Raw genomic sequence first — 12,325 nt, 5'->3', positions numbered from 1 at the left:
CATCTCAGATAAATCTCATCAGATATCATAAATATCTTCACTCGATTTCCTCTTCATTCTTTCTTTTTTTCTTCTTCATTTTCATTATAGTTATTTGGCTACAGATTTGTATATTGATTTCCGTGAGATAACCTTTTTAGAGTGTCTACCTGCTCGATCGCCGTACTACGTCACGTGCTCCACCCACTAGACCGGAGGACTCACTAAAACGCTTATATTCAGTAAATAGTTTGGAAATTTACTTTGAAATTTTCGATTTACGAAAAAAAGAAAAATGGAATTTTTGATATCGTTCTTCCAGTGGTTAAATATTTTAGTTCAAAGGATCCACTGTAAAAACAATTTAATATCTTTATACTGACCATTGATATACACTTAGATCTTGTGGATTTTTGCAAGATGCGTAAGGTGAAATGCTTAGTTCAATTCATATATATATATATATATATATATATATATATATATATATATACCTATATATATATATATATATATATATATATATATATATTTGCAGCCCAAGGTTCAGAGACCTCAACGATATATACATGAATATATATTTATATGAATATATATATATATATATATATATATATATATATATATATATACATATATATATATATATATATATGAATATATATATATATATATATATATATATATATATATATATATATATATATATAGTCCTTCATTTTCGGCTTGCTGATTGAAATTTTCGTTTTACGAAAAAAAGAAAAATGGAATTTTTGATATTGTTCTTCCAGTGGTTTACTCCACATAGTACTAAAACACAGGCACAGTTTCCACACATAATTTAAATAGTTTAATTCAAAGGGTCCACTGTGAGAATTTTGAACCAATTGAAACCAAAACCAATTTGAAGAAATTTAATATCTTCACACTGATCGTTGATACACTTAGATCTTGTGGATTTTTGCAAGATGCGTAAGATGAAATGCTTAGTTCAGGTTAGACATAGCGCCTTTGGTTTTTAAAAGTAGCATTTTAATTTTTTTTTTACAACATTACTATCAATCTATCAAATCTCTATTAATTTCTATTCTAAATAGTATTAATTTGAATGAAACACATTTTATTTCTAATGAATTTACAATGACAAATATTTATTTGAAATTTGATTTGATTGATATTGATTGAAAAAAGTGAAAATCACTCTATTTTGGCAGCTTTTCAAGTTCAAGCCGTGGCGGTATAAGTGTTTTAACGAGGATAAGACAATTCTGATGAATATCTATAGCTAATTGAAGAGCGTGGGAAATTCTTGAGACCGTGGGAACCTAAATTCAACGGATAATAGTTAAAATAGCTGACAACCTTTCGGGATATATGAAAAAGCTCTCGGTATTGCGGTATTTACAAATAAACGTATATGTGACCAAATCTTAAAAGTATTTGGCGATGTTAAAACACAATTGGAGTGATTTTTAGCATCGGATCATAACTGCTAATATGAACATTTTTAAAATATCTTTTATAAAATAGGCTTAGTATAATTTTAATTTATACCATTGTTCTTTTCTATTTATTAAATTAAACTAACTTAAGCTGAAGTTAGTAGTAACAGTTAGACCGTCTATACAAGTTCGTGTTGTTTCGTGACAGCCCAGTAGTTATACTGTTTCCATGTTACAGTAATCTTAATTCATATTTTGTGGCACATTGGATTCATTTGATTTTTAGGTCATCGGTCATCGTCATTCATTAATTAGGTAACGTTAAACATCGGTAATTAATCGAAGTCCCATATTTGTTAAATTTACCATCTGGCAATTAATACATCATCAAATTTTAATTTGAAATTTTGAAAAATATAGAAATATAGAAAATAAAATAAGCATAAAAGTTCCAAAATTAATATGAAGCATTGAGTACTACAATTAAGTGCATTATGAGAGACACTGAGAGGTGACATTCAATAATAAACTATATTTTAAACTGTTATTAGAAAAATTGTTGTAGCATTTACCATGTAGGGTTGAATAGTTTTTAGTAGAACCAATAATAGTTCAATCATAACATTATCTAACATTATTAACGAGGACTAGAAATAAGGGAAAATGCATTCTTATTTAGGTCAAATAAATTATATACAACGTTCAAGCAGTGTAAAAGTTTTTGTAGACATTTACATAATTCTTTAGCCCTGAAATATTTTGAAACTGAAAAACTGGGTCTTATTAATTGAAAGGTCTATTAACTGAATACTTACTATTGTTAATTTAAATAATTTGATATATTATATTGCCTTTGTGTTAAGTTCATTAAATTTAATATTAACTATGTGTATTTCTACCTATTTTTTTCCAGCAGTGTTTACTTTAAGACGTTACACCAGCTTGGTTTTAGATTTTTTCAAGCTTTGGAAAAAACATGATTATCAAATCATTTTAAAATATATGTTGACAACTGCAACAAAACTAAAAATTGTTGTAGCATAGTTCTCAATAAAAGATAGCTAGCAACTAATGTCAGAGGAAACACACGAAGAAGATCGTAATATCGAAGTAATCCGTATGTTTGGCTAACGAGAAATTATAACAATGCTACTGCGAATTGACGTATGGGCTACTTTGTTTTTTATTTTGTACAATTTTTGTTCTACTTCAAATTTATAGAAATAATTTTTTATTCTGTATTTACGGAGCTGCTTAATCATGTTTGTCGCTCAATATAGGAATTCTAAAGAGAGTCTATGCTTTCAAATATATTTCGAAATGTGTTACATATTGCTATTTTTGAGATAATATCCCTTATCAATTCCCTTATACGTCTTCCTAATTATGCGTTCTATCTGTATTTCACAGAGATAATACATAATACACAGATATTCACAGTTTTCCATTTGAGAAAAACGAATTCAAACGATTCTCAAAGTAAACCTTTATAGTTAGTATTACGTTTTCGTTGAATGAAGTCGTTATCCACCCATGAATCGTTTGGTATGACAAATAAATTTAGCCAATAGGCAAGATTGTTTAACAATTAGTATTTTAATTCCATGAATTTTTTTTTCTTGATTACATCATTCATTCGATATCCTTAGTAAAATATTAATTTACAAATTAATTTATCACTACTGTTCTGTTGTACTTGTATTAATATACAAGCAACGGGGATTTATACATCAATATGTATTTCCCAAATTAGAATAAAACTAATCTACTTAACCTAAACCTAAAAATTCACTTATTAACTGAACCAGTTCGTGTAGTTCAGTAGTTGTATTGCTTCTACGTTGCTGATTGATTGCTGAATGCTACGGTGATTTAGCAAACTTGTTTCATGTTTTAGGGCGAAATCTTGGAAAGAAAGAAACAAGAAATGACTTGTGTCCATTTGACTCCAAGGTCATGGTGCAGCTCTTCGTTGGTTACGTAACGATAAGCAATGATAATTAATAGTAGAACTTTGTTTTGGGTGCGTTGGATTACTAGTTGGTTTGATGTTTTAATGCAACCCCATATTAGCGCCCCATAGGTACAAATAAGCTTTATGATTGACCGATATGATAAGCCAATTTCTTTGATCTTAGATCAAATTGAGAGTATCTTCCAACTAACTAGTTCAGTTACTTGACTTTGAGTCTAATCTGCTCTGCTTTTTGCCTCACCTAATGTTTCCAGTTTAACCTACCATCGAGATATATTCCGAGGTATTTAGCTGATTCTGTTTGAGGAATCGGGCATCCGTCAAGTGATATAATTAAGTTATTGTCAATTCGCCGCAACGCAAAATTAGTATGAACTAATTTGGAGCCATAAAGCCATATTTTCCCTCCTCTAGTCTATTTTTAGGTCTTGTGACCGTTGGTTATACTTTTTCTATAGTCTTAGACAGAGATACATCTTTTGCCAATGTAGCCTTGTCGTCAACATCAGTTCCAACTACTGTTTCTTTGTTGTTGGGATATCAGCAGTATAGAACAGATATGGAAATCGTCCCAAGACACTACCTTATGGAACTCCAGCCGAAATAGGTTTGAATGTTGAAAATGTTAATGAGATACTCTTAATTATCCTTCGAAAAGATTTCGAATTAATCCCAAACGCCGCCGGTCAAAAACTTTCGCAACATCCAGGAATATTGTAGAGCAGTATTTCTTTATTTCGAATGCCTTTTCAGCAACCGCTGTTACTCTGTGCACTTGGTCGATTGCCGAATGGTGATTCCAAAGTCCAAACTGGATAACTATTAAGTGGATATGGTATTTCTATAAATGATTTAATACGTTTTAACAGCAATTTCTCAAGTAATTTTAGTATCGTAGGTAGCAGCGAAATAGGCCGGTAAGATCCAACTTATACTGCTGGTTTGTCAGTTTTTTTAAACATAATTATTCGAGCCACCTTAAGACCTTCCGGAACATGATTCAGTTTCAAACAGGCATTGAATATATATGTCAACATGATTATTACTTTTCGTGGCAGCTCCTTTTAAAACCCAGGTGAAATATCATCAATTCCAGGAGCCTTTTTAGGATTGAGGTTGTTACCAATTCATGTGGCAACTTCCATTGATGAAATCAGATTTACAGCTACATCGGGCTAATACACAGGATTTATGTCTATTGTAGATTCTATGTCATTCGGTTGGAATACGTTTGCTAAATGTTCTGCGAATAATTCCGCTTTTTCAACGTTGCGTTTACCCCATTCATTTTGAATATCTTTAATTGGTGGTAATAATTGGTCTTTTGAATCTCCGAGTTGCTTCCCATGACAAGTAATATTTGTCTGCTTCCGGGCTTAATTCACATATTTCTCGAAGAAACTCTGTTTATATTATTTAATCTTTTGATTTATCTGATTACTAATTCTATTATATATTATTTTGTCTACAGCATTTCTGGTTCTGTGCCATACTCTTCTAGTTCGCACAAGCTCCCGATTTTTGTTTGATTTGATGAGATGCCTTTCGAAATGTAAAATTGAAGTAGGTCTGGTACTTTATTACTGTCGGTGGGTCTTTAAGTAGGTTCACGCCCTGAATGATAGTTACAAATAGTAATATTTGTTACTTCGAGTAATTCGTTTCTGTTCCAGGTATTATTAACCGTAAACCCCAGACTGTGTCTTTAACATTAAAGACCCCTCCAATAATAAACCTTGGGCTTAATTTTAAAATAAATTTCTGTATTGTTGCTGTATTATTTTGCATCTTGATGGACATTATATAGCTCCTATGTTTATTTCAGCTCCATTCTTCTCAGTACTAATTATCGTAGTTTGTATTTCTTCTTGTCTTGTTGGAAATGCTGTATATTTTGATTTATTATTAGAGCTGTTCCGCCTCGACCACGTTCACTGAGGTGTACTATCCTGTGCGCATCATAAACCCGTATTTTAATGTAAATTAAAAGAATGAGTCTCCGATGTAGTGTACATCAATGTTATTTGTCCTCGGAAATAGTTCTAGTTCCCGGACTCGCTGATTTGTTATTTGTGTTATCATTCTTAAGAACGAATTACTCATTTTTGTTTTTCCTTAATTTATTTTGGGACTTTTCTAATTCTCTACCCCGTTTAATAACTGACTGAAATTTTATCGCATTTCCGTCTGAAATTCAGTGAGAAATTTAATTCATTAACATGTTGAATGAAATTTAATATGACTTATGTATGTCTTGATGGGCGATTGTTTTAAATAACTGAAATTTTCTCACGAAGTTTAAAGTAATAATATGAGTATACCTACTTTATGAATTTGAAAGTTATACTGTAGTTATATTTACAAGTTATAGTAATGAAAAGGCGCTCAAATATTTTCATTGGCTTTTGAAGTAATGTTGTTTGGTTAATGTTCATTATGTATATCACCGCACTGCTTAATACATTATCTAGGACTTATACCAATAAACTAGACCGACAAATGGTGCCTTCTGTTACCGAACGCATAACTTTTATAAACTATTATATAAAGCCATCTAAGTTATTCGATACACCAAATATTTAACATGATCAACGCAAAACATTACTAGTATAATTATGACAATGAAAATGAATGAATCGACTTAAGTTCAACCAATGTTTACGCAAATCGCGAATAAATAAATAGTAGGAAGGAACCTCAGCTCTATTGTCATGCCATGCACATTAATAAAATAAATAATAACGAGCGCTAATGCCGAAGCATTGTACTAAGAAAACATGAAATAAAATCGGAAACGAATGACGGTTACGTACAGCATAATGGCCGGGACCATTAATTATACCCATTTATGCTTATTGAATAGTCATTACTCAAGATATACATGCTCTTCGTTTCTGTTATCGCGGAACATTTTCAGTTACCACTAATTTCTAATTAGATTCGCTCTCTTGGTACATTCTTCTCGGGCGGTATAGGTCGAATCATGTCTAGCGTTGTAATACACGCTTGTTGAATTTTACATTAACCGGGAGTTTTTGCAATTCAGGTAGCCAGAAGAACTTTAGTTCAATCAGTTGTGTTATGGATTAGATTTCGTTAATCCCGATTTCGTTCCTTTTTAGTTAGTGATGTACTGACTAAAGTTTATAAATAACAAAAACATAAATAATAAAGAACTAAACTTTTAATTCGTTTAATCGCTAGGGCATTTTCGAATCAGATTAATTTAAATTAATTCAATAATTAAAATCTATTATTTCCCTTCCACGTTGACAAAAGGTTAGACAAAAGACAGAGCGGATCAAACTTAGAATTAAAGAACTGTATTGGTTAGCTGGAAGATACTCCCAACTTGATCTAAAACCAAAAAGATTGGTTTATCAGTCAATTACGAAGCCTTATGCGACTTATGGGGTGCAAATATGGGTTTACACTAAAATATCAAACCGAATAGTAATCCAACGCTTCCAAAACAAAGTTCTTGTAGATGTTACCTTTATTTTTAGCTTAAGTAGTCTAATTTAATTTTAATTTGATAAATACATCCTCATGTATTTATTCTTCACTCTTTTGTCTTCCCTGTGTGCTTGATTGATGCAACAGAACAATAGTAATAAATTTATTTCTATATTAAGACGGTACTAAGCATATCTAATATAAGAAGTAAAATATAAGAAGTAATTAAAGAAAATTGTACATTTTATTTGAAAAATGTTATATTGTTTGCTGTTTAATTGTAAAACTTGTTTGCTGACGATTCTCTATTTAAAGTATATATGTTTAATTTGCGTTTTAATTAACTATTTTAAGTGTAGAACAACAACCTTGCCAATGAGAATCATGTAAAACAAATCAAGATTTGGCGCTTAAAAATGGAGAACTTTGTTGACAATACCAGCTTATCATTTGGATTAATTCCAGATTTTTATTTTCTAATAGTAGATTTTTTCGAACAATATTTGAAAATATGCGCAAACATGATTTTCTAAAAAAGGCCATCATGTTGATCTATTACTCTTCTATTATTATATTGGACACCATAAATTGCTTCTACCAAACCAAACAGTCATGAAAGAATATTACTAAAAACCGAAAAAATTTACCAGAGATATGTTAACACATGATAAAACTTCCAACAGAAGGATCACCTCTAATAAGGGAAAGTGTAAGATACATGGAAAATTAGACAAAGCACATCAGTTATTCATTCCATAATTACCAATGTAACTCATAGACTACCAATTAAGCATTATCCTATAAATAATATTTCCTAAAAGAACATTTATACTGATATTTGATATAGAAAACCCATTAATTGAAAGTGTTGAAAGAAGACTTCAATACAAACAAATTTTTGCTTATCATAATATCAGTAATATTTAGTCTTAATGTAGATAATAGTAGTACTGGATGTAGTTAATGTAGTAGTACTAAATCGAGAAAAATCCGTAGTTCTATCTACAAATACAGAACATTCATCACACAATGTGGGACTATCAGCAGAATTTTTTTTGTAACATCATTATTAGATACGCTTAGTACAATCTTAATTTACAATTAATTTATTACTACTTTTCCTATGTACTTGGATTAATTAACAAGCAAGACGAGTGCGAGAAAATACATCAGTATGAATTTCTCAATTATAAAATTATAATTATTCATTAATTATTAACTTATAGCTATAGTTTACACTAAATGAATACAGTTTATATAAGTTCGTACGGTTTTGTTCGTTTCAATCTCCTGACATCCTGCGCGCTGTCCAGAAATTATATTGCTCCCACGTTAGTATGATTTAGTAATCTTCTTGCGTGTTTCAAGGCGAAATCTTGGATAACTTCATAAATTCATTTGATTTCCAGGTCATCGTGCAGTTCTTCATTAGTTTCCTAGCGATAGGCATTGGTAATTAATCGAAGAACCTTGTTTTGACAGCGTTGTTGAATTTGGATTTTTAGTGCAACCCCATATTTGCACACCGTAGGTCCAAATTGGCTTTATAATTGTATTATAGATCAACCTCTTTGATTTTAGATCAAGTTGGGAGTATCTTCCGACTAACCAGTATAGTTGTTTTATTTTGGTTCTAATGTGTTTTGCTTTTTGTCTAACGTGATGCTTCCAATTTAATCTAACCGTCAAGATGGATTCCAAGGTATTTAGCTGATTCGGCTTGAGGAATCGGGTATCCATTGAGTGATATAATTAAGTTTTTATTATTTCGCCTCAATGCAAAATTAACGTGGACAGATTTGGAGCTATCCGCAGAAAATATCAAAGAATCTGTTAAGGTATTATTATATTGTATACCATACTTGTTGATCTTTAGACCATACTTGATCGCAATGTTCAGATTTGGAGTTATCATGACTACTTATTATGTGAAACATTTAATTCATAATTGTTACCATACTATTATTATTCACTATCACAACTAGCAAAAATAATGTAATTAACAGTCATATGCCATTAAAGAATAAACTAAAAACTCATTCTGAATAAATGCTTCGTGGTGTTAAATTTAATTTTAAATTAAAATTGGTCTATATCTATAACAAATAGTTTAAAACTAAAAGAAACTATTGTTCTTGTTCAATAAATATTGTTTCCTTTATGTAATTATTTACTCTTTTAATATATATATATATATATATATATATATATATATATATATATATATATATATATTAATATTATTATTAATATTATTATTAATATTTCAATTTAAAGTTTACTTTCGATTTTTAAGTATATATTAATTACAAAGAAACACTCGTTATTATTTTACAGACATATAAAGCACAACATTTATACATTAATTATTCTAATTCATTATTTTAAATCCTTAATCAATGAATATAAAATATAATACGTAAAACGGAGATGCATAGTATCAACTTATTTGATATGACGGGAATAATTTGAATTATTCCCGTTATATTTTTACTGAATAAATATATAATATAAATATATTGAACGTGAAAACATTTTTAAGTAGATAATTTCGTAAGCTCCCAACTTCACTACTTATCTAAAAACGATGATAAAAACTATTTTAATTGCACAAGATTATAGTTGGACTGGGTATTTCAACAGATAATGATATAATGCGAGCTTTATAAAACCGTTTGTTATTCATTTTCAAAAGCAGAGTACAAGGACGTCTAACGTCCGTGTAATCGTGTACACTCTGTATATTAGTGAATACCATTCTGTATTACCAGGAAGTATGTTTAGTCAGATGAGACTAGCCAGACCGGCATAAGAGATGAACAGAATACGAGGTGCCGATTGAGACTATGTAGTATATAGTTTATTTGACAAGTTTTCAATCGAATACATATTATTGATTTTATTCAAATTCTATGATATTTTTTGAAATAAACGTTGGTATATTCTTGGAAGATCGCATTAAAATGAAAAATTAACAAAGAACGCTTTTAATTCCTAGCATATTGCAGTGCTAATGATTCACAACAAGAAAAAATATTACTGGTAGTAATATTTAGAGTATTTAACCAATAGATTACAAATCACCTAGAATGAGTTAATATATATATACTGAATGAATTATACTAGAATGAGTCAGTCATAATAAAATATGGCTTCTCTCTGTCAGTTCCATTTATTTTAGACTGAATAAAGATTATTTAAAATTATTTCTTATTTACGCTAATCACTAATCTTAATAGAAGTGAATCTAAGCAAGACTATTAGATTAAAGAACGAATTGGCTCGCTGTCTTTTTAGATAATGAACTACCAATGGAAACAGTGGTGAAGTCAGTTGTAATAAAATATGGCTTCTCCGTCGGTTCTATTTATTTTGGACTGACTAAACATTATATAAAATGATTTTTGTTACTTATGTACAATTATTTGTATTTGTACTTACGGAGAATACGGTATAATGTATTTCCTAAAAATATATATATTTCTTTGTATGCACATTTGTATAAACCTGTAATATATTTTATTTAACACAGAACTGACGTTCTTTATCAAACTGTAAGTTTGTTTTGATATCATTAGTACTATTTGAAAGCACAGTCAACAAATGTGTGTGTTCTACAGATAAATACTGATACGGAGCGAATTTTTATTAATTTCCGCATTTCGACGTTGTCTAGATGAGACCCAAATTAAACACGATACAGAATTAAACGTGTCGCTTGCATACATACCAGTGCTGACGATAGGATAGGCAGAATATGAAACCGGTTGGATTCAAAGAAACTAGCACGAATTGTCTATAAGATAATTTTCTGCGTTGGGGGTACAGCATCAGCAAATATTTCGTTATTTATCCTGAAAACAAAACAGAAAAATTAAATTAGAAAACATCTACGGATAAGAATAAAAATTAAATATAGCATATCACTTAAACAATCTCCGGTCTAAGAGAAACCTATTTTATAAGGATATATATAGTAAAGAATAAACTATATTCATAGAGAAATAGAGATTTAACTCCATAGGAAATTTTGGCGAAATGTTTCCCGACGTCCAACATGTAGATGTCGCTGCGTTTGACATATTACTTGTTTTATTCGCTATGCTAAGAGCCGCGACGGAATCTGATTGGTTCATTTCGTTCTGTGATTTGTTTATTTTGCACATCATTTTCAATGTTCCCTATATCGAGAACAGTGTGGTTAGCTTTTTATAAGGTTTATACATTAGATTATTATTTTATTTTATTACCATATACAAGTCGGTAGTTGAAATGCATTCCCATTCTAGGAAGTGTTGTGTGACCGATGCACAAATGGTGAGTAAACGCATCATCGTTTTCCGTTAAAAAAGCGATGTTTAAGAAATGAGTAGAAAACATTAAAAATTCTAAAATGGTTGGGTTAAACATGAAAAAGATTTATGATCGTTACCATGTAAGACATTTTTGTGATAGATTTAAACTTTCCTTTAAGTACTTATGAACAATTTAGTGATGGTGAAAATAATACCACGAGCCCAGAATATGTACAAATGGAAGTGGATCAAAATCAAAATTATATAGAAGGTAAATTGAAAGAGTCAGTCACATTTCTGTTCATAATTGTTACCATTGATTTCTAAACTGTCTTACTATATTTGTAGTGCCTATTTTCAATGTTCCAGGCCCACAACCAGGGTGGTCGAAGCAAGTATCATCGACATTTAAACAAACTCCAGAAGGTAATGGTAAAGTTTGTATTCATTCAGCCAGTATCCTTCTTTCTGCTCATTCTTACTGTTAATTACTTGACTCTATAACTTCAGTTCAGATGTTTCTATAAGAGCAAACAAAGTTTTACGTTGTACCGTAGTGTACATCTCAGGTTATTTAGTAAAACTTTTTTAAAAAGAAATTAAGTGTGATTTTTGTTTACATATAATTATGAATAAATCAGTAGACCCAGAAATTAAGACTGATTTTATAGAGGCAAGACAATATCTCGTGCCCCAGGCTCTAACAAAATTGTTTTATTATACTGTCAGTAGGTCTTTGAGCTATGTCTTATTTTATTCAGCGATTTTGCCACGTCGATAATATAATACAATTTTTGTCAAATGTTTAAAAAAAGTTAATTCTACATTTCATGATGATCTTTCGGATAAAGTATTAAAAGTACTAACGGAGAGATGCAAGAGTTAATTTTGATTTGCAATGCACCAAAGGTTTTTGCTTATCGTTTTGTATATATGTACATAATATTTATATTTTACAGATATATTTATTTTTATATTATATTTATATTTTGTAGATAAATTTACATTATAAATTTATATTTATTGTTATAGTTTATATTTATATTTATTTATTTTTACAGATTATATTTATATTTATTTATTTTTAAATATTATATTTATATGTATATTTAATTGAATTTAATTTAATAAATTTATTTCAGAAAAAAGGCTGTCACATTACTAATGAGCCAATCAAA

General features: G+C 29.8%; 1 protein-coding gene and 1 long non-coding RNA gene across 9 annotated transcripts in view; one reads left to right on the top strand and one right to left on the bottom strand.

Annotated features, from left to right (window-relative positions):
• Window positions 1-12,325, top strand: part of LOC143190964 (uncharacterized) — a 257,772-nt gene that overhangs the window by 16,324 nt on the left and 229,123 nt on the right. The window lies entirely within an intron of this gene.
• The window catches only part of LOC143190838 (uncharacterized), a 144,661-nt gene that overhangs the window by 112,102 nt on the left and 20,234 nt on the right, over window positions 1-12,325 (bottom strand). For all 8 annotated transcript variants that reach the window (XM_076395460.1, XM_076395489.1, XM_076395549.1 and 5 more), the window contains exon 2: window positions 10,583-10,706. The gene's annotated coding sequence lies outside the window, so the exon portion shown is untranslated. The remainder of the gene's footprint in view (window positions 1-10,582; window positions 10,707-12,325) is intronic.

This window comes from Rhynchophorus ferrugineus, unplaced genomic scaffold (assembly GCF_030347505.1).
Source record: "Rhynchophorus ferrugineus isolate W39M unplaced genomic scaffold, kcgeb_rfMv2 rfM1, whole genome shotgun sequence".
In the NCBI taxonomy this organism is placed as follows: domain Eukaryota; kingdom Metazoa; phylum Arthropoda; class Insecta; order Coleoptera; family Curculionidae; genus Rhynchophorus; species Rhynchophorus ferrugineus.
Note: the sequence above shows the minus strand (reverse complement) of the source record. Positions and strands in the feature narration are given on the sequence as shown.